We start from the raw sequence: 26,421 nt of genomic DNA, 5'->3' as shown, positions 1-26,421 counted from the left end.
TCCTCCAGACGTGAGGCCTACTCCACTCCACCAACCAAACCCGTTGATGGCTTCACTATGTGATCTTCTTAACTTCGGCGAAGATCGGTGCCGATTACAAATTCCAACCGCCTTTAACCTTGGTGGCGATCTTCACCACGGAGAGTGGGCTACGCTTCTCCGAACACTCGCCCAATACAAGCTCTTGAAAAGAAAGAAAGAACAAAAACAATCCCTCACAAGGGTTTACAAGATGGTAGAAGATGTACAAATTGAGCCTATGATCCAAATCCTAATCTTTAGATGATGAGAGGCATAAACAAGTTTGATTCACTCTATGGATGTTCAAGAAGGTTTTTAAAGTGTTAGGATTGATAGTTTGGAAGATTAGAATGCCCATATTTATAGAAAAACCAAAATATGACCGTTCAATGGCATTGTGGTAATTCTAGCAAAATTCCCACTGGCTCAAAATATGACCGTTACAGTGTTCTCGGAGTTCCGGGAATACAAACAGAAGATGAAAAAAAGTCTACTGGACCATTTCTCGGAGTTCCGAGAATATTTCTCGGAGTTCCGAGAATTCTCGGAGTTCCGAGAATTCTCGGAGTTCCGAGAATTATCGGAGTTCCGAGAATTTCTCTCGGAGTTCCGAGAAGCCTATGAAGAGCAGTTTTTCACTTCATGTTTTTGGGCTTCCAACTTAACACCAAGTTGGGATTTCTATGAGGGTTCCAAGGTGTTGGAACACCACAAAGACAATCACATATAAATTTAGGGTGTGTGTTTATTTCCTTAATTATGCCTTTCAAAATCCTAAACTAGGATTGGATCTTAATACAATCTAATATAACTTGATCTTCAATGGATTCTTCAAGTCTTCATTTTGTCTTGGACTTCGTTGTCTTTGGCCTTCATGATGTAGTCCAAAGAGTGTTTCTTGGCCTCAATCCAAGCAATGTTGTCTTAGCACCAATGTGATCTACAACTTAGACAATCAAACACATTAGTGATCATTAATCACTTGTGTATTGGAATCATCAAAATAAGATGAGAATGCCAAGGTGGAAACCATTGGGCTTACAATACTTAATAGTGTTAGGTTATAAAAAAAAGGAAACTTTTCTAACTATTAATATAATATATTGTCTGGCCATATATTTGTCTTGGCCTGTGACTGTCAATTGTTGCATGATGCGTCATAAGAATCACTTTATTATGGGAAAAAGTATTCCACCTCCCTTAACAACATTTCTACTTCATCTTATGCACATGCTGCTTCTTGATGTTTTAAGATCCTAAAAGTTAAAATTTCATTACCAAAACTCAAATTCCATACGAAGAGTCCAAGCTTCGACCAAACAAGGACCTAGCTATTGAGGTATTTCCTGATGGGGTATGAAAACAACTAATTAGTTGTCGACACGTGGCCCCAAAAGGGCCCACCACAAATCCAGCATCTGCCCAGGGGTAATCAGGTAATTACCAGAGAGCAGGTGAACCTAAACCCACAAAAGGGCCGACACCTGTCCTGGGGTAGGTAATCCAACCACCCCAGGTCTCCCTCTATAAATGGCCTCTCAAGGCTCAAAGCAAAGGATAATAACTTCTAAGCTACCACCTTTAAAGTTTTGGCTCTGCACTTCTGCTCATACTGACTTGAGTGTCGAAGGGCCCGTCCGGAGCAACAGCTCCGGGTTGGTCTTCTGACCTCGTGCGCTCTTGTGCAGGGCTTAGTTCCTTCAGTTCAGTTCCTTGGGCGCGCCAGATCAGCACTTACGTCACTGCCGTATCTGTTACCAATTTTAGGCCTAACAGATTGGCGTTATCCGTGGGACCCCGAACTAAAAGCTGTTCAACTCCCCTTTATAAAATGGCAGGACGGAGGAGTGCCCGGGTACCAACTGCTTGGACAACCCGAGCTGAAGCGCCTCGCAAGACTCGAAGCGAATGAGTGGCCTCACAGATAATGGCTCCTTCAGCAATAGCGGAACAGAGCCCGGCCTATTCGGAACACCTGAACCCTGCTCCTACTCCCGAACAAGTCCAAGCTCTCTTTCAACAGATGACTACTCTTGTTGGTCAATACCAAAATCTAATCCAAGCGCCTCCCCAGCATCCCCCAGAGGCTCCGCGACCTGTACAAGAAAGGTCGAGTGCCCACAGGGGGGAGCCGGCACATCCTAGTAGAGACTGGACCCACCACTCTACAAGGAGAGTTCATCATTCCAAGACCAGGCATGCCCATACGGAACCTCACTATCGTCGCAGGTCACATTCTCGCTCAGTGTAAAGGCACCGAGCCCAGGAGGACCGTGCACCACGAGAGAAGCCCAGACATTGTCGAAAAAGCTCGGAGAGTCACTCCGGCCCCACAGCGAGTCCCTCTGCGGAGAGAAACAGATCAGTGGGCCGAGCAGACCAGAGGGATGATCCAATGCTACGGAGGATAGAAGAGATAGACCATTGTATAGAAGAGCTGGCAAAGGATCAAGGCCGGCCTACTGCAAAGACGTTCTCAAGCAGACCACCGTTCACCGACAATGTTATGAACGCGCCAGCGCCCAGAGGGTTCAAAATGCCGACCGTTCCGCAATATGACGGAACCACCAACCCTGTAGACGTTCAGGACTATGATGCTCCTTCACGGCACCTCTGACGGGTTCCTCTACAGAGCGTTCCCGACCACACTGACCGGTGCAGCCCGGGACTGGTACTCATGGATCAAACTGAACTCCATCAGCAACTTTGAGGACTTCGGGGACAATCTGGTCCGTCATTTCATGAGCAGCCGGAGGCCAAGAAAAACAACAGTATCCCTAATGGCCTTGCGGCAGGAGGATAATGAACCTCTGAAAACATTCGTCAGTCGTTTCAATAGGGAGGCCCTCCAAGTGCCAAATTTGGATCCTTCAGCCGCCATGAATGCACTCCTCGCAGGCGCCAAATCCAATGATTTCCGCCGATCAGTAGCTCGCCAAAACCCGCACTCACTGGCGGATCTGATGGCTGGAGCCGAGGAGTACATAGCCATGGAGGAGACTCTGGCAGCCTTAGATTCAAACCGAAGGAGGGCCTCTGAAGAAAAGAACTCTACCACGCAGCGTAGGGATGATAAGGCCTCCAGAAGAGAAAGGTCCCCCCCAGAGGAGGGAAGAGAACTATACCCCTCTCAACACCTCCCGAAGACACATACTGGCTGCGATCAAAGGAGAAGAATTCGTGAGGTGGCCGACCAGGATGATCTCCAAATGAAACAAGAGAGACAAGTCGAAGTAGTGTCGGTTCCACAGGGACCACGGGCACGACACAGACGAGTGCTGGCAGCTCAAGGAAGAAATCGAGTTGTAGATCAATCGGGGATACTTGAAAAAGTATGTCAAAGATGACGGCCACAGGAAAGAACACAGGGAGAAGAGCCTTCAGGGCCAGAGCCCTCGACTGTCACAGCCGCCCCTGTGCGGAATCAATCTCCCCCACCAGCAAGCCCACAGCTGGAGATGCGCCGATCTCAGCCTAATGGGGTCATCAACACAATTATGGGCGGACCGGCCGCCGGGGGTACATCATCTGCTGCTCGAAAGGCCTACACACGCCGAGTCAATGCCGTGCACACTTGCAGCAAAAAGATGAAGACAGAGAATGAGATCTCCTTCTCAGATGCAGATCTCGACAACTTGATACTACCTCATGACAACGCCCTGGTCCTAACCATTCTCGTTGCGAATTGGGAGTTAAAGAAAATCCTTGTCGATAATGAGAGTTCGGCCGACATCTTGTACTATCATGCTTTTAAGCAAATAATGATAGGAGACGACCGCTTGAGGCCGGCGAACTCCGATCTGTTCGGTTTCTCGGGAGAGATCGTGAAAGTAGAAGGACAGATTGAACTCCCAGTCCTCGTCGGGGAGCCGCCCTGTCAAGCCTTCGCGATGGTCAACTTCCTGGTAGTGAGGGTCACATCAGTCTACAACGCTATCTTAGGACGACCCGGCTAGAATCTCATCCGTGCTGTTGCCTCCGCTTATCATCAGAAAATGAAGTTCATAACTCCAAATGGTATGGGAGAAGTCAGAGGAGATCAACCTCAATCCAGGGAGTGCTATTTCATGGCACTCAGAGGAAAAAATGCATCGGAATCGCTGCCGATTGAGCTACTTGATCTAAGAGATGAAGCCCAAGTGAATGAATCTGCTGAAGACCTCATCCCCATTCCTCTGTTTGAAGACGATGGCGAGAAGGTCATCCAAATCGGCTCCTCTCTGGACAGTAGCACCCGGCAGAACCTCACCCAGTTTCTTTAAGACAATGCAGACGTCTTCGCATGGGCTCCCCCAGATATGCTCGGCATAGATCCGGAGGTCAGCACGCACAGACTTGCTGTCGATCCCACCTGCAGGCCGGTGAAACAAAAAAGGAGACATTTTGCCCTGGAAAGGCAGCAGGCGATCAAGGAAGAAGTGGAGAGGCTCTTGAGGGCTGACTTCATTCGAGAAATCCAATATCCGGACTGACTGGCGAACGTGGTCCTGGTAAAGAAAGCCAATTGGGAAGCGGAGGATTTGCGTTGATTTCACCGATCTGAACAAAGCTTGTCCCATGGACAGCTACCCGCTCCAAAAAATCGACCAGCTGATAGATGCCACCGCAGGTCACGAACAGCTGAGCTTCATGGATGCCTTCTCCGAGACGATCAGAATGTATGAGTCGGATATACCAAAGACTTCCTTCATAACAGATCAGGGGACATATTGTTACCGTGTCATGCCTTTCGGCCTAAAGAATGCCGGGGCAACATATCAGAGGCTCGTAAACAAGCTCTTCGAAAAACAAAGCGGCCGCAACATGGAGGAGGTCTATATAGTGACATGTTGGTCAAAAGCCAGAGCGCACAAGATCATGTCTCCAACCTGAAAGAGACATTCCAAGTCCTAAGGGAGCATAACATGAAGCTCAACCCCAACAAGTGAACATTCGGTGTCAGCTCGGGAAAATTCTTGGGATTTATGGTAAACCGAAGAGGGATAGAAGCCAATTCGGAAAAGATCAAGGCCGTGGTGGAGCTCACTCCACCAAAGACCATTAGAGAAGTACAGCGGCTAACCGGGATGGTGGCCGCACTGGGGCGCTTCATCTCAAAATCTGCAGAGAGATGCCTACCTTTCTTCAACGCTGTCAAAGGAATCAAAACAGCACCCTGGACACAGGAGTGTCAAGTCGTATTTGAGGAGTTGAAGCAGTACTTGTCCTCTCCACCGCTATTGACAAAGACAGAGCTGGGCGAGGAGCTGCTTTTGTACCTATCCGTAAGCCCCATGGCACTGGCAGCTGTGCTAATCCGAGAAGAGCACAACCAGCAGAAACTGATCTACTATGTCAGCAAGGTTCTACACGATGCTGAGATCAGGTACCAGCGGGTTGAGAAATTGGCATACGCTCTGATCATGGCAGCCAGAAAACTAAGGCCGTATTTTCAAACTCACACAATAAAGACCTAACCGATCAGCCGCTCAGACAGGTTCTCCACAGACCAGACAACTCAGGGCGACTTGTGAGATGGGCCGTGGAGCTGAGCAAATTTGATATTCAGTACCTGCCTAGGCTGGTGATAAAAGCCCAAGTGCTGGCAGACTTCGCGGCCGAGTGCACCGTCCACCAGCAAAGCATCAAGTCTGAAATTGTCCAAACCCCAGTTGTAGAGAAGGTAACTATAACTGGGGAACGAACAGAAGCTGAGACTGAACCAGTAAGAACAGAAGACATCCCTATACCGGCAGAACAGAATCCATCGTCCGACAAACCGCTCCGGGAAGTATATGTGGACGGATCTTCAAACAAGGTTGGTTGTGGAGCCGGTTTAACCGATAACTTTGTTCTGGATTACGCGCTAAGGTTCGGATTCCGTGCGTCCAACAATGAGGTAGAATATGAGGCTCTCATCGCCGAAATGAACCTAGCAGTCCAGACCAGCGCCCAAAGGCTGAAGGCGTATTGCGACTCCCAGCTGGTCGCAAACCAGATCCAATGAGTCTGAGGCCCGCGATAAGCGCATGATTAAGTATCTCTCCAAGGTCCGCCAGTTGACCAGCAATTTTAAAAACTTCGAGGTCATCAGAATCCCTATAATGGAAAATGCAAAAGCGGATGTGATGTCTAAGCTGGCAGCATCCGGTTACACCACTCTTGGGAGTATATGTATTGAATTTTTGAAGAAATACAGTATCGAAAATGAGGCAGTAGAAGTAATGCAGGTCGAGCACGAGCCGTGCTGGATGGACGAAATCATTGAGTACCTGCGTAACGGGAAGCTTCCCGAAGCAAAGAAGGAAGCCCGCAAAGTGATACAGAGAGCAGCCCGATCTTCCCCAGATGGTGAGAGCCTGTACAAAAGGTCGTACACCCTTCCATACCTAAAATGCCTCCGGCCAAGCAACGCCGCATACACTCTGCAAGAGACGCACGGATAAATTTGCGGAGAACACCTGGGGGCAAGGCCCTGGCCATCAAAGTACTACTGAGAGGCCTGTACTGGACAACCTTAAGGCAAGACGCTCTGGACCTGGTCAAAAGGTACAAGAGATGCCAAAAGTTCTCTCCCACCATCCATCAACCGGCTGTATCCATGGCCCCGATCATCAGTCCACTCCCTTTCGCAGTATGGGGGATGGACATCTTGGGCCCTTTTCCACCAGCCTCCGAAGACGTGAGTTCGTCGTGGTGGCTATTGACTATTTTACCAAGTTGGTGGAGGCTGAACCTCTAGCCCAGATCACGGAGCAAAACGTGCAGACCTTCGTCTGGAAGTCAGTTGTTTGCAGATTTAGGATACCTCGCGTCTTGATAACGGACAACGGCAGACAGTTCGACTCCCGAAACTTTCAAAAATTCTGCTCTAATTTGAAGATCGAACAAAGATTCACTTTTGTGGCGCACCCTCAGACGAATGGGCAAACTGAAGTAACGAAGAAAATCCTACTCCAGGAGATCAAAAAGAGGCTGGACGAAAAGGCGGGCCAATGGGCAGACAAACTTTATCACGTCCTATGGGCGTATCGTACCACCCCGCGCACCGCGACGGGGGAATCGCCATTCAACTTGTCCTTCGGAACTGAGGCCGTAATACCCGTCGATGTTGGCGTCCCGTCTCCCAGAATCACCAACTTCAATGAGCAGCTCAATGGAGATGGGCTCCGCGCAAACCTTGACTTGCTGGAAGAAGCCCAGGAATAATCCCGAATCAAGGTCGCGGGCTACAAACAGAAAGTGTCCAACTATCACGACCTGAAGATATGCCCAAAAGAATTCCGAGCAGGGGACCTAGTCCTGAGGAAGGCTGCTATCTCCCAACTGAAGAAGGTAGGAAAACTCTCCCCGACCTGGGAGGGGCCGTACCGAGTGAAAGAGGTAATTCGCCCAAGGAGTTACAAGCTAGAAACACTTGGGGAGCACCTACTACCCCCCGCCTGGAATTCGAAGAACCTCTGAAAATACTATCAATAGCTAGCCACTGGGTGCAACAGCGAATGCCGTTGTAAGTATGCTTGAATGTGAATGATGAAAAGGATATTGTTTCTTTGCAAATCTTCAAACACTCCGTCTCAGGAACCCAGTTCACCAAAACTTGGGTACTCGCTGCTTGGTTCACCCCGGCTCATCTCCACAAAGACCGGAAGCGCACTTCTGGTCAGGAACGGGCTCGGGCAGAAAACCAAACCTGCTCGGAAACCCAGTTCACCAAAAATTGGGTACTCGCTGCTTGGTTCACCCCGGCTCGTCTCCACAAAGACCGGAAGCGCACTTCTGGTCAGGAACAGACCCGGGCAGAAAACCAAACCTGCACGGAAACCCAGTTCACCAAAACTTGGGTACTCGCTGCTTGGTTCACCCCGGCTCGTCTCCACAAAAACCGGAAGCGTACTTCTGGTCAGGAACTGGCCCGGGCAGAAAACCAAACCTGCTCGAAAACCCAGTTCACCAAAACTTGGGTACTCGCTGCTTGGTTCACCCCGGCTCGTCTCCACAAAGACCGGAAGCGCACTTCTGGTCAGAAACGGGCCCGGGCAGAAAACCAAACCTGCTCGGAAATCCAGTTCACCAAAACTTGGGTACTCGCTGCTTGGTTCACCCTGGCTTATCTTCACAAAGACCGGAAGCACATTTCTGGTCAGAAACGGGCCCGGGCAGAAAACCAATCCTGCTCGGAAACCCAGTTCACCAAAACATGGGTACTCGCTGCTATGTTCACCCCGGCTCATCTCCTCAAACATCGGAAGCGCACTTCTAGTCAGGAGCGGGCCCGGGTAGAAAACCAAACCTGCTCGAAAACCCAGTTCACCAAAACTTGGATACTCGCTGCTTGTTCACCCCGTCTCGTCTCCACAAAGATCGGAAGCGTACTTCTGGTCGGGAGCGGGCCCGGGCAGAAAACCAAACCTGCTCGGAAACCGAGTTCACCAAAACTTGGGTACTCGCTGCTTGGTTCACCCCGGCTCGTCTCCTCAAAGACCGGAAGCGCACTTCTGGTCAGGAGCGGGCCTGGGCAGAAAATCAAACCTGCTCGGAAACCCAGTTCACCAAAACTTGGGTACTCGCTGCTTGGTTCACCCGGGTTCGTCTCCACAAAGACTGGAAGCGCACTTCTGGTCAGGAACGGACCCGAGCAGAAAACCAAACATGCACGGAAACCCAGTTCACCAAAACTTGGGTACTCGCTGCTTGGTTCACCCCGGCTCGTCTCCACAAAGACCGGAAGCACATTTCTGGTCAGGAACGGGCCCGGACAGAAAACCAAACCTGCTCCAAAACCCAATTCACTAATACTTGGCTACTCGCTGCTTGGTTCACCCCGGTCCGTCTGCACAAAGACTGGAAGCACACTTCTGGTCAGGAACGGGCCCGGGCAGAAAACGAAACCTTCTCCGAAACTCAGTTCACCAAAACTTGGGTACTCGCTGCTTGGTTCGCCCCGGTTCGTCTCCACAGAGGCAGGAAGCACCGTTCCAGTCAGGAACGGGCCCGGGCAGAAAAATAAACCTTTGCGAGAATCCAGGTCAATGAAAACCTAAATACCTGCCGGGAGCGCCGTTCTGTTCTGAAACAAACTGTCTTACAAGTGTTATTGGCCCACAGTGTTGAATTAATTAATACCAGTCAGAGACACACAGGCGGAAACAGTAGATAGCAAAATGTAACTTCTATTAATGAAAAGTTGGGCCTCTAAGGGCCATTACAAAAAGTAGGGCCATTACAAAGAGAATCAAGAAACGGTGCCAAAAAGGGTTAAATGAGGGGCTCAAGACGCCCCATGACTACCATCCCGCGGGGGGTCTGCCAGGGCTTCAGCTGCTGCAAGGGCGTCCTGCTCGTCTTCGTCCTTGGCCACCGGTGGATCAGGAAGAACAAGGCCCGTCAGAAAGCCATTCGGGTTGGATCCCTTGACCTGCTCAAGGCAATCCATGAATCCCAGCTTGTAAGATTCAGTGGACAAACTAATGAGTTCGTCCTCCTTCTGCACGGCCTCTGCCACGGCTGCCGTCTGCCTCTCCCGGGCTCTCTCCCTCTGCGCGTTGAGGGCTTCGAAGGCCTTCTGCTTCTAGGCGGCCATCTCGGTCTTGAGCCTATTTATCTCCTGGTCCCTATCCGTAATGGACCTATGGAGCTCGGCCGCCTCCTGCATCAGCTTGCTGTTCTCCTCCTCAGACTGAGTGAATGCGGCAGAAAACTTCCGGCTCTTCTCGCGGAAGTCGTGATAATACAATCTGATCTACGGGTCAGCAAAAATAAATGAACAATGGATCAAAAAAAAAAGGGGAGTACCTGATAAAGTGAAGAGAAGATGGCCTCATCGACCGCATCTGGAGGCTCGTTTAGAACTTGGAGCTTATCCTAGTTCAGTAGGCCTTTGGTGATGATCTCCATGGCCAACCGGCTGTCACCCAAGGTGGTGTCTCTCTTCTGAACGGCCCAGTTGGGCCGGAAAACATTGTCCCCGGGCCTTGCGGGAGTGGAACAGACTCTGGTAGCTGCGTCCCCTGACTTAGAGGTCCCCGCTCCCCGGCCGTATGCGCCGACCAGCTTTACCATGGGCTTGCCCTTGGGGGCGGTGCGTCCTGAGTTGGTGCAGGACTTGAGACCTCGGGAGCTTTCCTTTTCTGGCCCTGGCCCCTGCCAAAGGCCCCTTGCCTCACCTTCTTCAGCTGGGATTGCTTCTGCATTTCTAAAATTCAACAGGACAAACAAAAACCAGTCAGGAACGAAGGAGAGAAAAAAGGAGCTCAAAAGCAAGACTAGCCACATACGTGCCGGTGTCACAGTACTAATGCCGAGCCCGACCAGAATCTCTTCCCTAGAGAACCCCTCACAATGAATCATGCCCGTTCGTTGCAGCTCGTCACAGACCCGAGCAAACGTGAGCCTATTCTCGCCTTCCAAGCTCTGCTTGCGACTCAATGCAAGCGTCTCCGGCGTATCCCATTTTATTGGAACCGGCCATGGCTCGGAGAGCTCGCTGTCCTCAACGTAGAAGAACCTATTTTTCCACTTATGAATAGAAGATGGGATGCCTGTGATCATCTTCAGATCGGGACGCTGGCTGATATAGATCCAACCCCCGTTCTTGTGCCTCTTCAGATGTGCACACATGCGGAACAGAGGTATGGACAGGTTCCTTTCGAGACGACCTTGGACTAGATATATGAACCTGACTAGCGTCCTCCATAAGTTCGGTGCGACCTGGGCAGGCACCAGGCCGTAATATCGGAGGACCTCAGAAAAGAAGGGATGCAGAGGGAACCTAAGCCCGGCTCTTAAGGACTCATCGTAAATACAGACGTCGGCACTCTCATTGCTGGCCCTATCCCTCTCTATTGCGGCCCTCAATTTGAATCACTCAGGGATGCAATATCTATCCCTAACTTCCCCTAGCCTGGCCTCGTCAAGGATATTCTCCTCGTACAGAGCCCGAATGTTATATTGGGGATTAGCTTCCATCCAAGCCGCAGCTATAACCTCAACAGCCCGGCCCGAAACGAAAGTGGTGGAGGCCTCCGCAACATCACTACCCCCACTCGCCTCTACTCGGAAATAGCTATCCGTTGGGGCCGGGGTGGTATTTAAATCCAAATCACCTCGTCCCCACTATCTATGACCTCTACACTAACACTAGGACTCACCTTATACGGGCTGGAAACCCTGGGCGGATTCGTTTGGGTCCTCTCCGACAAACTAGACCCCGAACTGCTAGAGGATGCGGATTCCCCTGAGGACGACCCAGAATTGGACTCAGAACCAGATTCACTACGGGACATGAAGGACGTAGCAAAAGAAATGAGTAAAAGACGCGCTCAAGAAGATTACCGATCTGAAGAGGGAGGCTCCTAACCCGCAGACGACCACAACCCCACGATTGACGAGCCGAACAAGCAAAGCAAAAGAAAATAAAAGGAAGAGAAGTAGAAAGTGAAAAGTGAAAATGAAAGGTAAAAACCTTTATTTATATCCTTGAAGCCTGAGGCGGTTTGCATTCGTGAACTAGGTGATGCCACGTGTCCCTCATTAATGAAGGGCACACACATCGAGGCAAGGGTGCGAGTAAATGCGCGCGTGTATAGACTACGCACGTACAATGTGGATGCGGAAAAATCTTCCAAGTGATTGAGGGTTATCTATGAAGTGCTTGAGTAAGGGATATCTTTTAAGTGACTGTGCTCGACTAAAACATCTGCCCTGCCCAAGCCGGACAGACTATGATGTGTCCGCAAAACGACAAACATCTGCCCAGCCCAAGCCAGACAGAATATGACGCATCCGCAAAACGACAAAAATCTGCCCGCCCCAAGCCACACAGAATATGACGCGTCCGCTAAAAGACAAAACTCTGCCCGGCCCAAGCCGTGAAGAATATGACGCGTCCACTAAAAGGCAAAAATCTGCCCAGCCCAAACCGGACAGAATATGACGCGTCCGCAAAAAGACAAAAATCTGCCCGGCCCAAGCCGGACAGAATATGACGCGTCCGCAAAACGATAAAAATCTACCCGGCCCAAGCCGTACAGAATATGACGCGTCCGCTAAAAGACAAAAATCTGCCATGCCCAAGCCGCACAAAATATGACGCGTCCGTAAAAAGACAGATCTGCCCGGCCCAAGCCGGACAGAATATGAGGCATCCGCAAAGCGACAAAAATCTGCCCGGCCCAAGCCGCACAGAATATGACGCGTCCGCTAAAAGACAAAAATATGCCCGGCCCAAGCCGCACATAATATGTCGCGTCCGCAAAAAGAAAAAAATCTGCTCGGCCCAAGCCGGACAGAATATGATGCGTCCGCAAAACGACAAAAATTTGCCCGTCCCAGGCCGGACAGAATATGACGCGTTCGCAAAACGACAAAAATCTGCCCATCCCAGGGCGGACAGATTTTACACTCCAACAGAGGTCGTCCTAGGCCGGACAAATTTTACACTCCAACTTCTGGTCGTCCCAGGCCGGACAGACGGCTTGGCCTGACAGATTTTACGCTCCAACTTTTGGTCGTCCTAGGCCGGACAGACGGCTTGGCTGGACATATTTTACACTCCAACAGAGGTCGTCCCAGGCCGGACAGACGGCTTGGTCGGACAGATTTTACACTCCAACTTCTGGTCGTCCCAGGCCGGACAGAGGGATTGACCGAACAGATTTCACCCCATTTATCCCGGTCAATCCCAGCCGGATCTCTTACTTCATTTCATCGAGCCATCCCGAACACCGGCTTGTTTTACCGTTCAGGAACATAACTCCTCGCATTTCCCCAAATCGCTACGATGACTTGGAGAACTGGGGTCAACTGATGGGGTATGAAAAACAACAACTAATTAGCTGTCGACACGTGGCCCCAGAAGGGCCCACCACAAATCCAGCATCTGCCCAGGGGTAATCCGGTAATTACCAGAGAGCAGGTGAACCTAAACCCACAAAAGGGCCGACACATGTCCTGGGGTAGGTAATCCAACCACCCCAGGTCTCCCTCTATAAAAGGCCTCTCAAGGCTCAAAGCAAAAGGTAATAACTTCTAAGCTACCACCTTTAAAGTTTTGGTTCTGTACTTCTACTCATACTGACTTGAGTGTTGAAGGGCCCGTCCGGAGCAACGACTCCGGGTTGGTCTTCTGACCTCGTGCGCTCTTGTGAAGGGCTTAGTTCCTTCAGTTCAGTTCCTTGGGCCCGCCAGATCAGCTCTTACGTAACTACCATATCTGTTACCAATTTTAGGCCTAACATTTCCCTTTCAGGATTACAAATTAGAATCCACAAAAGTCTTTTAATTTCAACTACAGAAGATGTCCAAAACATCAATTAATGAGCTAAGCAATTAGTGGTGTACGCTGTCCATTGAGAGCAAGCATACACATGCTCTTCACAAGCATCTGGTAGGCAAAAATTGTACAAAAGCAAGAGCTAAAAGAAAACTTCCAGCCTTACCAATGAGTCAATGACACAAACATTATGAAATTGGATTTGATTTGCAATCATTGTCACCACTTTGACATTTCTTGAAATAAATGGAGGGCTGCAAACTCGTTGAAACATCAACTGTTCAATAGCTTGATGGAGTTTCCACCATGGGACTTCCTACCTATTGGATTCTGTCTCTTTATACGAGTCCTAGCAATGAAAGAACTTCCAAGCTGATTCAATCAATTTAGAAAATACATCACATGAAGATCAGCTTCAAATAGGAGCTACAAACGACATTAGATCCATAGAAATTTCACACCTCAATGCCCTAGGATTGCATATAGTCGAACATGAAGTTGCAAATCAGCATCCATAAGTGGTTTAAGACACCATAGTTGGATTTTGGGTCATCCAATGGCAGAGATCTAGATGCAAATCACAAGTACATATCCTTATTGGTATTGCAGCAAAACAATTGTGTTGGATCTGTTTGTTCTCCAATTAGTGTCTCAAAGAAGACTAGTCCTGTCTTCCATTTCATTGTGAGCTGACACAAACTTCAGAGCTGAAAAAGCTCCGCTTCCGCTGTTTCTACATCATTTTTCATCCAATCTCCCCAGGAATTACTTCAAATTTTGAAGGAACTAAACTACTAAAAAATTCAAGGAAGAAATGAGGTTCGCCATGGAGAAGCTTTACCTTGCATTGTACTTTGTTAAGTTCTCAGTTGCAGCGTCGAAAGCAAGGTTATCTCCCACTTTCTGAAGTTCTCAGTTGCAGTATCGAAAGCGAGGTCAGCTCCCAAAGCGAGAACATTGCCCCCAACTACACTTGAAAAGTTAACAATGAGGCTTGCAATCAACCCAATGCTTGTGTTGAACCCTTCATAATCGTGCGAGTACTGGAGTTCCACTTGCAAGCACAAGCACCATATTTCAAAATGACAACCAACTCAGACAAAATCATTGAATTGAATAGTTCAATGCAAGCTAATTTGCAATACAACTCACAGTAATTCAGCAAAATAAGCAAATTATGAACCATGATAAAAGAAAATGGATTCAGCACTAGTTTCCCTTTGTATCTGCATGTTTGAGCTTTCCATACTTATCTAACAGATGAGATCTAAATCATCTTTTAGAAAACAACAAAACATGCAACCTAACAAAAACAAAGAGATATTGGAAGAAGAAATATCAAATATCTACATGACTCTCCTCTTCATATGCTGGAATCATAGTTTCTTTTTTGTTTCTAATATTTCTGCTAGGAATTTCTATTTTTCTTTAAGTTAAAACTGGAAGACTTTAGGAAAAATAAAGAACTAGCTAACCCAGTTCACTATGGAATTTGCGAACTGCAAACTATGAAATCATACTCGAAATGCGCAAACCGCCGAAGTGAGTAACATAGGAATAAACTATGGCGTTAGCAAGTTAAAAGATCCAGGATGGACAAACCAATACCCGCAAGAGTAAATTAAACATCTTTTCTTCTTTTTATTTCTTCTTTTAGTTATAAAAAACAGGTGCTGGACTGAATCCAACCCCCACATTTACTTCGCATGGGGGCCTAAGAAATCATTGCACTTCAAGCCATGGAACTTGGTCTAGAAACACTACGCATGAAAACAAGCGGATCATTTCAGCACCGATCAAAATTGTTTTTGTCCTAGTTTCTTAAGGAGAAATGTTAAATGGACTAGGGAAGATAGAAAGTCAATGTGATGAGGAAAAGGAGAGAACTAAAAGCTCCTCATGGACCTATCCAGAGCATCCCAAGGGATTGGAACTGCTCCTATTGTGGCTACTAGAGCTTTTGAAAAATGATAGAACTGTCGCTGGTTCTGAAAGAAATTTGATCGCAGGAAGAGTGATTCTCATAGAAAGAATTATGAGGATATTCAAAATATGGAGTGGCATAAAGATGGGATGACAGAGGTCTTAGAAGAAGGAGACTATTCTTCTTTGGTTGTCTGGTAAAAAGGTTTTAGATAGATCTTTAGTCTTGAAAACCTGCTGAATTAGAACGGTAAAAGAAGAATGAAAGGTGAAGTTTTTGCATAGGTAGGCTGAATGGTTTTGGAAAATCCCTCTGAGATAGGAACCTAGAAAACTCAATAGATGCAAATTACTTTTCTGGTTTAAGTCGGAAGTCCAAGCATCAAAAAATTGCATAATAGGGCAGTTTAGCCCGCAGATCCACTGTTTGCCAAAACCCATTTGCGCAACAAAGCAAGAAAGAGAATGAGGAGGGAGTATAACCATTCAAAAAATAATGAAGTGGGAGGGAGTATATTAACCCCTCTCCAACTTTTTTACTTTCCAACGCGGGAGCATGTTGCTTGTTCTTCCCACAAGCATTTTTCACCTCTTTCAAAAAGCACCCACTTCCCAAAAAAAATTATTCTTTTCTTTTCGAAAGGCATTTTTTATTTTGAAAATACTCTAACACGGTATTCTCTTCAAGTATAAAATAAAAACGCAATAAGAAAAAAAAGAACAGGGTAGAGAGGAGAAAAAAGAATAGTTGAAATCTTTAACTGTTCTCTGAACTTGATACTTCACCAACCATTGTCTAACCCATCGTCCAAGACCAGCGAGCTGATCGTACATGTATCAACAAATAGGAGGGAGAAGAGAGATTAGGTGAATCTCTTTAAACCTAGTTGTGATGGTAACGACAATGAGCCCTAGCAAAATACAGCAATGACAGCGAACTGTCGGCAATGAGCTGATCTTGCATGTATCAACTGACGGGGCTTGGACAAAGAGAGTTTTTCTATGGGGCTTGGACAAAGAGGAAGATTTGGGGTGGAAGGAGGGAATTGGATTTATAAGATTTGAGGAAGTGCAATTTTTGCAGACGTACTTTTTGTGCAAGGGAGCACGAGGAAATCGCTTCTTGTGTCCATTAAAAGGGAGATCTACCGAGGATGGGCAACAAAATTTAGGGGAAAGGAATAATGATGTCGGTAATTTTCTGTTCTATATTAGGCATGGATATTTTTAGACCTCACTCTTGGAAAGAACCCAGGATTGAAACTAGTAAACAAAGTGTTAGACCGAAAATCGGTAACAGGTACGACAGTGACGTAAGAGCTGAGCTGGATGACCAGAGGAGCTGAGTCCTGAGGGACCGGAGTGAAGGGGAACGAAGTGGCTGAGTCCTGCTATGAGGGCTGAGTCCTGCATAAAGGCAAGTGAGGTCAGAAGACCAACCCGGGTTTTACTCCGGACAGGCCCTTCGACACTCAAGTCAGTATGAGCAGGAGTGCAGAGCTAGTCTAAGAGTTTGGGTGGAGAGGGTTTTTCGTATTACCCATTGGTTTGAGCTTTGAACCCCTATTTATAGGGGTAAACCTGGTGAGGTGTCCAGGACAGGTGTCCTGGACAGGTGGCGGCCTGTGAGGCTGGAGCTCACCTACTCCAGGACAGGTGGCGGCCTATGAGAGGCTGGAGCTCACCTACTCCAGGACAGGTGGTGGCCTATGAGAGGCTGGAGCTCACCTACTCCAGGACAGGTGGCGGCCTGTGAGAGGCTGGAGCTCACCTACTCCAGGACAGGTGGCGGCCTGTGAGAGGCTGGAGCTCACCTACTCTGGGACAGGTGGCGGCTTGTGAGAGGCTGGAGCTTTACACCCCATCACAAAGCGACATTTTTTCAAATTTAGAAAATAACAGAAAAGGACTGCTTTGCTTCAAGAAATGGCAGTAATTTGTAAGCTTTTGGAAATCTTAATCAGTTAGTTCAAATAAGAACTAAACAAAATATGATCAAAGATTCTTACTTGATATTCACATGCAAGTACTGAACTTGAACTTGGATGCATGAGAATGAACTAGTTAAGAAAAGACTCAACTTTCCAGATTATTCAATAACTCACGCTTCACGCATCTTATCTAAACAAAACTTGCAGTTTATGCAAAAGTGACTTTAATCAAACATGACTGGAATTGAATGGAGGTTTCAAGTTGCTGAAATGTTTGAATTTTATTTGTTATATTGCCGGCATAGATTTAAATTTTGGCCGAAAAATTTCGATTACGGCTGCTACAGAAACGAAATCCAATTGAATTCAAAAAATACAAGATTTTCACCAGAAATTTTGGGAAATCGTCTGAAATTTCGGGATTTTGTCTATATTTCAATAGAAATAAGCAAAACATGCACCTTCTCAGATAGAAAAGTAAAGTTTCCATCGACATGTCGATATTTCTACAGAAACCCAAACAAATATCAATTCCACTCACAGACAAGGTTTTAAATTTCAGCTTCAGTGTCGGTTTTGGCCAACACCAAAATCGAAATATTTTGGTTTCGGTGGAAATTTCGGTCGAGATCTTGTAAAATTTTGTATAAAATTTCATTTCTTTTAAATTTTGGTGAAAATGTCTAAAATTTTGGTGGAACTCTTGTAAATATGCATGAAACGAAATTTCAAAATTTCGGTGAAATCTTGTAAAAACCCGATTCGTTGTGTATTTCATTTTGGTCTTGGCCCAAACCGAATATTTGGGCCGAAACGACATGTTTTGGTTGAAATTTTAAACCTTGCTCGTACAAAAGTGAAGAACAATGAGATTCTTTTAAGATATTTCCAAAAGAACAAGAAAAAAAATATAAAGACAAACCAATGGTGAAGAGTCTTACCTGGATTTGGTTGTCGGCTTCAAAGTTTTATAAGAAAAAAATTTAATCCCAAAATCGAAATGTTATAAGATTTTGGCCAAAATGTTTTCGTGATTATACAAGATTTCAGCGAAATTTCATACTGAAACCGAAATGCTTTCATCTTGTTGATGACCGAAATCAAAACCAAAATTTAAAATCACCGAAATTTCCCCGAAACAACCGAAATATTTTCGTTTCCATCCCCACTGAAACGAAATCTCAATGAATTCCTTACACATTATTTTCACGAAATTTCGACTGAAATTCCAAAATTCAATCAAAATGGTCGGAACGACAAAAAAAAAGGAAAGATGTTCTGATTTGCATTTCTATGCACAACAAAATAATTTTATCTTGTGCATGGGATGTCTGATCAGCATGGGACCAATAATACCTCGTAACACTATATGGTATGCACATAGAGATGGGGTCCTTGGACGGGAGACTAGTCATTATACTTTCTTATACTTCATTACATGTTATGATTTGCATTTCATTTCATTTCATTAATGTAGGAAATGATATTTTTTTTTTTAAATTGACATATGACCTTTTTTCATTAATATTAAGATAGCATTCGGGACAAGGAGTCCCACCCTGCTTTACAAAATATTAAAGATTCAAGGCACGGGCATACCCGGAGGCATTTTCAGAGATGCCAAAATAAAATAAAGAAAAGTACAATCCGAGGCTATTCCTTTCTTCCTTTCGGTAACCTGGATTGGGCTTACACAAAAGAAGTTATTTCTATATCTTCCCTTTGTGCTCCAACCTTTGCTAGGCTATCCGCCACCTCATTCGCTGATCGCCTACGATGTTCAATCCTTGGATCAAGTACCCGAATCAGATCCAATATTTCTACGATCAGTTCATGTAATTTCCAAGGTCCCTTTGAGAAACCAGAGGCCCATGCTACAACATTCGTAGAGTCACCCTCGACGATTAAGGGGCGTTGATTGTTCTCGAAAGCCCACCGCAACCCGAATAGGAGTGCCCAGATTCTCGCTTCATTTACATAACTGTTGGACCTGAAATTTTACAAAAAGGGCATAATAGTAAAATTCTTTATTAAAAAAAAGGAAAAAAAAAAGGAAAAGAGTGGTTACACGTTACATTATGTTATCCCTAAAATAAAGGGATATACACAAAAAAACACTTAAGTGAGAATCACCCACTTTGAAAAAAGTTTGAACATTCGTAGAATCACCCACTTTAAATCCGCAAAAGTTTGAACTTTCGTGAGAATTATTGTAAACCCAATGGTTTCCACCTTGGCATTCCCATCTTATTTTGATGATTCCAATACACAAGTGATTTAAGATCACTAATGTGTTTGATTGTTTAAGTTGTAGATCACATTGGTGCTAAGACAACATTGCTTGGATTGAGACCAAGAAGATCTCATAGGACCACATCATGAAGGCCAAAGTCATCAAAATCCAAGACAAATGAAGACTTGAAGAATTCCATTGAAGATCAAGTCATGTTAGATTGTAATCGATCCAATCTTAGTTTTAGATTTTAGAGGCATAATTAAGTAAATAAACAAACACCCTAAATATATAAGTGATTGCCTTTGTGGAGTTCCAACACCTTGGAACCCTCATAGCAATCCCAACTTGGTGTTAAGTTGGAAGCTTAAAAATAAGAAATGAAAATCTGCATGAAATAGGCTTCTCGGAACTCCGAGAGAAATTCTCGGAACTCCGAGAATTCTCGGAACTCCGAGAAATATTCTCGGAACTCCGAGAATTCTCGGAACTCCGAGAAATATTCTCGGAACTCCGAGAATTCTCGGAACTCCGAGAAATATTCTCGGAACTCCGAGAAATGGTCCAGTAGACTTTTCTCCAACTTCTGTTTGTATTCCCGGAACTCCGAGATTTTTTCTCTGAACTCCGAGAACACAACAACGGTGCGATTTTTAGCCGTTGCGAATTTTCCAGGAATTACAACAATGCCATTGAACGGTCATATTTGGTTTTTCCTATATATACGGGCATTCCAAACATTCCAATAATCAATCCAAAAACTCTTAAACTCCATTTGAACATCCAAAGAGTGAATCAAACTTGATTATGCCTCTCATCCTTTAAAAGCTTAGGATTTGGATCATAGGCTAAATTTGTACATCTTCTGCAATTCTTGTAAACCCTTGTGAGGGATTTTTTGTTCTTTCTTTCTTATCAAGAACGTTGTATCGGGCGAGTGTTCGGAGAAGCGTAGCCCACTCTCCGTGGTGAAGATTGCCACCAAGGTTAAAGGTAATCAGAATTTGTAATCGGCACCGATCTTCGCCGAAGTTAAGAAGATCGCATAGTGAAGCCATCAACGGGTTTGGTTGGTGGAGTGGAGTAGGCCTCGCGTTTGGAGGACCGAACCACTTTAAATCTCGGGTGCAATCTCTCTTACTCTTGCTCTTTATTTGCATTTGCACTTTAGATTTAACTTGTGTGCTTGAATTTCTTTTTGATCTCTTAATTTTCAAAATTGGGTTTGAGTTTTCAAAAGAGTTAAAACTTGTTAGTAACCTAATTTTTCCCTCCTCATTTGTTGCCAATTCGGTACCACCCTTGGAATTTCACTTGGTATCAGAGCAAAGGCTCTTAAAAGATTTTCTTTTCTATAAATCTTTGGTAAATTTTTCCTTAAAAATTTCAAACAAAGGGAAAGATCAGAAGATCTTTGGCAACTTTCTAATTGTGAAATGGCGGATAGAAATGGAACCGGACTTCCGGAGGGCCATTCCACAACTAGATCTCCCTTCTTTAATGGGTCCAATTATGGACATTGGAAGACAATGATGCGCATCTATCTTCTTTCGATAGATGTGGAACTTTGGCACATTGTTGAAAATGGATACATGTTGCCTTCCAAACCATTTGAAGAATGGAATGTCGTAGAAAAAAGGCATGCAAATTTAAATTACAAAGCTATAAATTCTTTGTTTTGCGACCTATCTACGGAGGAGTTTAATCGAGTTGCTCTTTTTGATTCCGCCAAGGTTATTTGGGATACACTTGCCGTTACCCATGAGGGAACATCTCAAGTTAAGGATTCCAAAATAAACTTGTTAAAGAGCAAATAAAAAAAATTTAGAATGGATCAAAACGAAAGCATTTCCGAAATGTATACCCGTTTTTCTAAAATTTCTAATGAATTAGCAAATCTTGGTAAATCTTATCCTACTGATGAGCTTGTGAGTAAGTTGCTTAGGTCTCTTCCTCCATATTGGGATCCAAAGGTAACCGCCATACAAGAATCAAAGAATCTCAAGACGCTAACCATGGAGGAGCTTGTAGGATCTCTCATCACCCATGAGATGCTCCTCACTAGCCGACAAGAGGAGAAGAAGCCGAAAGAGAAAGAAAAAGAGAGTCGATCTCTAGTTCTAAAAGCCTCCAAAGCGAACTCATCATCCTCTAGCGAGGCGGATAGCGATGAAGAAGAAGCTTTAAGAAAATTTAAAAGCTTATGGAGAAAGAAACATAAAAAGGATAAAACGAAGAAGAAAGAAGAAAGTGACGAAGAAGAAAGAAGAAAGTGAAGTAGAAGGAGGAATAAGGTGCTACAATTGCAAGAAGACGGGACACAAAAGACCGGAATGTCCACTTCTCAAATCATCTTCCTCAAAATACAAGGGAAAGAAGGAATGGAAGAAGCATAAGGCTCTTGCCGCCGGATGGGATGCTACTAGCACCTCGGGAAAAAGTTCAAGCGAAGGGGAAGATAAAAAAGATGATCTTTGCTTCATGACACACACCCATGAAGATGAGGTAAACTCTAACCCCTCGTGTTATTCATCTAGTAGTGATTATGAAAAAATATCATATGATGAATTGTGCTCAACCTTGCATTCTCAAATTTCAAAAAACAAAGTTCTTAAAAAATCTATTTCTAAATTAGAAAATGAACTTGATGTTTTGAAAAATGAATCATCTTCTTCCATATCAAAATCTCAAGCTCAAATTGAAAATTTTAAACTTCAGATTAAAACCCTTAATGGTTGTTTGGATGAGAAATCTTGCCAACTTCAAAATGTGGCAAGCTCTTCCAAATCTTATGAAGATGAAACTAATAATTTTTTAAATCAAATAACTCATCTTCATAATAAAAATGAAAGGTTAAGATTATGTCTCCATGGATTCTTAAATGGTGACAAAATTATTGACATAATCTTAAAGAAGACTAGTCAAAGACCTAAAAATGCATATGATAGGACTAGCGTATCTAACCCTCACGTTAGATGCCTTTATTGTGGAATAAATGGTCATTACCAATTCCAATGTGCATCTAAGATTAGGGATAGTGGTGGAACCAAGAAATCTTGGGTTCCAAAAGCCCCCATATGATTTTCATCATATGTGCTTAGTTTAGGGGCTTGCTCTAAAAATTGAATATCTTTCTATGGGTAAATTAAAATATCCCCTCTTATGTTGAATAAAAATTCTAAATAGGGGGAGTTCTAGGTTTGTCTTTTTCCTTGAAAAAATGGGAGCTTTAAATTGAATATTTCATCCCTTTGTTTCTCTTTTACCCCAATCTTTTTGATTGATGCCAAAGGGGGAGAGAATTCTAGTGTAAGGAAAATATGTACGCTTTTATTGGAAAATCTCTTGTGCTTGTCATCATAAAAAAGGGGGAGATTGTAAGCCCAATGGTTTCCACCTTGGCATTCCCATCTTATTTTGATGATTCCAATACACAAGTGATTTAAGATCACTAATGTGTTTGATTGTTTAAGTTGTAGATCACATTGGTGCTAAGACAACATTGCTTGGATTGAGGCCAAGAAGATCTCATAGGACCACATCATGAAGGCCAAAGGCATCAAAATCCAAGACAAATGAAGACTTGAAGAATTCCATTAAAGATCAAGTCATGTTAGATTGTAATCGATCCAATCTTAGTTTTAGATTTTAGAGGCATAATTAAGTAAATAAACAAACACCCTAAATATATAAGTGATTGGCTTTGTAGAATTCCAACACCTTGGAACCTCATAGCAATCCCAACTTGGTGTTAAGTTGGAAGCCTAAAAACAAGAAATGAAAATCTGCATGATATAGGCTTCTCGGAACTCCGAGAGAAATTCTCGGAACTCCGAGAAATATTCTTGGAACTCCGAGAAATGGTCCAATAGACTTTTTTCCAACTTCTGTTTGTATTCCCGGAACTCCGAGATTTTTTCTCGGAACTTCGAGAACACTACAACGGTCGGATTTTTAGCCGTTGCGAATTTTCTAGGAATTACAACAATGCCATTGAACGGTCATATTTGGTGTTTCCTATATATATGGGCATTCCAAACATTCCAATAATCAATCCAAAGACTCTTAAACTCCATTTGAACATCCAAAGAGTGAATCAAACTTGATTATGCCTCTCATCCTCTAAAAGCTTAGGATTTGGATCATAGGCTAAATTTGTACATCTTCTGCAATTCTTGTAAACCCTGGTGAGGGATTTTTTGTTCTTTCTTTCTTATCAAGAACGTTGTATCGGGCGAGTGTTCGGAGAAGCGTAGCCCACTCTCCGTGGTGAAGATTGCCACCAAGGTTAAAGGTAATCGGAATTTGTAATCGGCACCGATCTTCGCCGAAGTTAAGAAGATCGCATAGTGAAGCCATCAACGGGTTTGGTTGGTGGAGTGGAGTAGGCCTCGCGTTTGGAGGACCGAACCACTTTAAATCTCGGGTGCAATCTCTCTTACTCTTGCTCTTTATTTGCATTTGCACTTTAGATTTAACTTGTGTGCTTGAATTTTTTTTTGATCTGTTAATTTCCAAAATTGGGTTTGAGTTTTCAAAAGAGTTAAAACTTGTTAGTAACCTAATTTTTCCCTCCTCATTTGTTGCCAATTCGGGGCCACCCTTGGAATTTCAATTACCCACTTTAAAAAAAGAGGCTACGTAACTCCCCACAAAAGGGGAAGTGATCATGGAATCTCGGATAAGGGATGAGGTGGCACCCACAACGGCTCTAAAAAGAGAAAGTGGAGATCGTGAATTAAAGATAAGGGATGAGTTAGCAGTAACCAACTAGTCTAAGCAATCTCTATAAATAGAAGAAATGTCCCTTTGAGAGAAGAGGGGATCCGGATATCCAATCGAGGGGAGGAAAAAGCTACCCAAAAGGGGATCCATTCCCGGAGAGAAAAAGCTACGCAGGATCGGATCTTGGCGAAAGAAACGCTACGTGAATAAAAGAAGAAAGAGGAGAAAAAAATGTGAGAAAAGATTACTGACTAGCAGTGCCCTTTTTCTCTTTCGTTCTTTCTTTGCAGACTTCTCCCAAAAGGTTCCAGAAAAGAGATTAGGAAGAAGATCTTTCTCCTTCGGGAGAAAGAGGAAAATTCATTTAGAGGATTTATCTCTAAAGGTCCCTTTAGGATCTCTTTCCAGAGACTCCCTAAAGGGAGAAGACCTTTCTCTTCCGGGAGAAAGATGATAAAGACGGTGGTTCCCCTAGAAGAAAGAAGAGATTTCTCCTTCGGGAGAAAGAAGAAAATCCCTTTAGTATCTCTTTCCAGAGACTCTCTAAAGGTGCCTTTAGGATCTCTTCTTAGAGACTCTCTAAAGGAAGAATACCTTTCTCTTCCAGGAGAAAGATGATAAAGACGGCGTTTTCCCCCCAACCCAAAAGATAAAGACGGCGGTTCCCCAAAAAAAAGAAGACGTTTCTCCTTCGGGAGAAAGAAGAAAATCCCTTTAGAATCTCTTTCCAGAGACTCTCTAAAGGTTCCTTTAGGATCTCTTCTAAGAGACTCCCTAAAGGGAGAAGACCTTCCTCTTCCGGGAGAAAGATGATAAAGACTGCAGTTTCCCCCAAAAGATAAAGACGGCGGTTCCCCAGAAGAAATAAGACATTTCTCCTTCGGGAGAAAAAAGAAAATCCCTTTAGAATCTCTAAATGTCCCTTTAGGATCTCTTTTAGAGACTTTCTAAAGGAAGAAGACATTTCTCTTCCAGGAGAAAGATGATAAAGATGGCGGTTTTCCCCCAACCCAAAAGATAACGACGACGGTTCCCCAAAAAGAAAGAAGACCTTTCTCCTTCAGGAGAAAGAAGAAAATCCCTTTAGAATCTCTTTCCAGAGACTCTCTAAATGTCCCTTTAGGATCTCTTCCCAGAGACTCCCTAAAGGGAGATGACCTTTCTCCTCCAAGAGAAGGATGATAAAGATGACGGCTTCCCGAAGGAAAGATAAAGAAAGTTTGGGGAATCGAAGAAAGTTATCAGGACAAAGAAATTCCACCAGAAAGGATCTGTTAACAAAAATTAGATCTTTCTAACGGATAATGAACAAAAGTTGTATTTAGATAGGGAACCTCTTGATGGATAATCAGATGTATTTTCTTTCTTCAAGAAATGTAATTAACGGCCAATAAAGCCGGAAGTGTACGATCCCAACCAAAATTAATAAAATCTCTTTTCACAAGAGGGAAATTCGATCCTAATTTTTTTTATGTGTGTGACTCTCTTTTTCATGCATGTGAAATTTGTTGCGAACAATTACAGATACCAGCCGGTCCAGAAAAAGTCATCACCATTGATGCACTTGAATTTCTAATGACCCCCCCCCCCAATTCCAGCCTTGCCTGGATTACCAAGCAAGCAACCATCAAAGTTGAGTTTCAACCACCCCAATGGTGGTGGGACCCATTTAGGTTTAGGTTTGGTTCTAATTGTTCTATCCCATAAAACTGACCACCAATTCCTTATGAGATCTCCCATCCCATAGGGGATTCTTTTCTTAGTCTTTGTCCATGAGACTAACCCAACTTTGATGTTTGAAGCCAGACGAACAGAGGTTTTGCTCTTTTCCTCAAGGCCCTATTTGGTTGCAAAAAAGGTGGAAGACGGCTGGGCATTTTATGGGATATGGAATGCTAAATGTTGTTTGGTTGTCAAATTTAAACTCAAATTCCATTTGACTTCAAGACATTGAGGAGACATCATCATTACACTTTCTCCTAGTGGCGCTTATGTGGCGAGAGTTGTCCCCTCTACTAAAATTCCAATGGCAAACCTCCTTTTTGGAGTTTTTTTGTGAGAAGAAGATTGGAATTTGTTTGTCTTATATAATCATTGCCTTTTTCCTTTCTTTCTCTCTCTTCCATTTCTCTCTTTTCCACCACCCATTTTGATAATGACACCCAAATATTTTCACACCTCTTCCAGCAACCAAATGCCTTACCGCTTTTTCCTTTTGACTACTACTCTTCTCCCCTAGACAAGCCTGCACAACTTCCATGCTTATCACCTCCACCTTTAACTACTTCTTCCAATAAAATCCCAGCAACCAAATAGGGTACAAAGATACGTTTGTT

Source organism: Tasmannia lanceolata, unplaced genomic scaffold, assembly GCF_043159265.1.
Source record: "Tasmannia lanceolata isolate RefF3 unplaced genomic scaffold, GAP_Taslan_0.1 ptg000031l, whole genome shotgun sequence".
Taxonomy (NCBI): domain Eukaryota; kingdom Viridiplantae; phylum Streptophyta; class Magnoliopsida; order Canellales; family Winteraceae; genus Tasmannia; species Tasmannia lanceolata.
Note: the sequence above shows the minus strand (reverse complement) of the source record.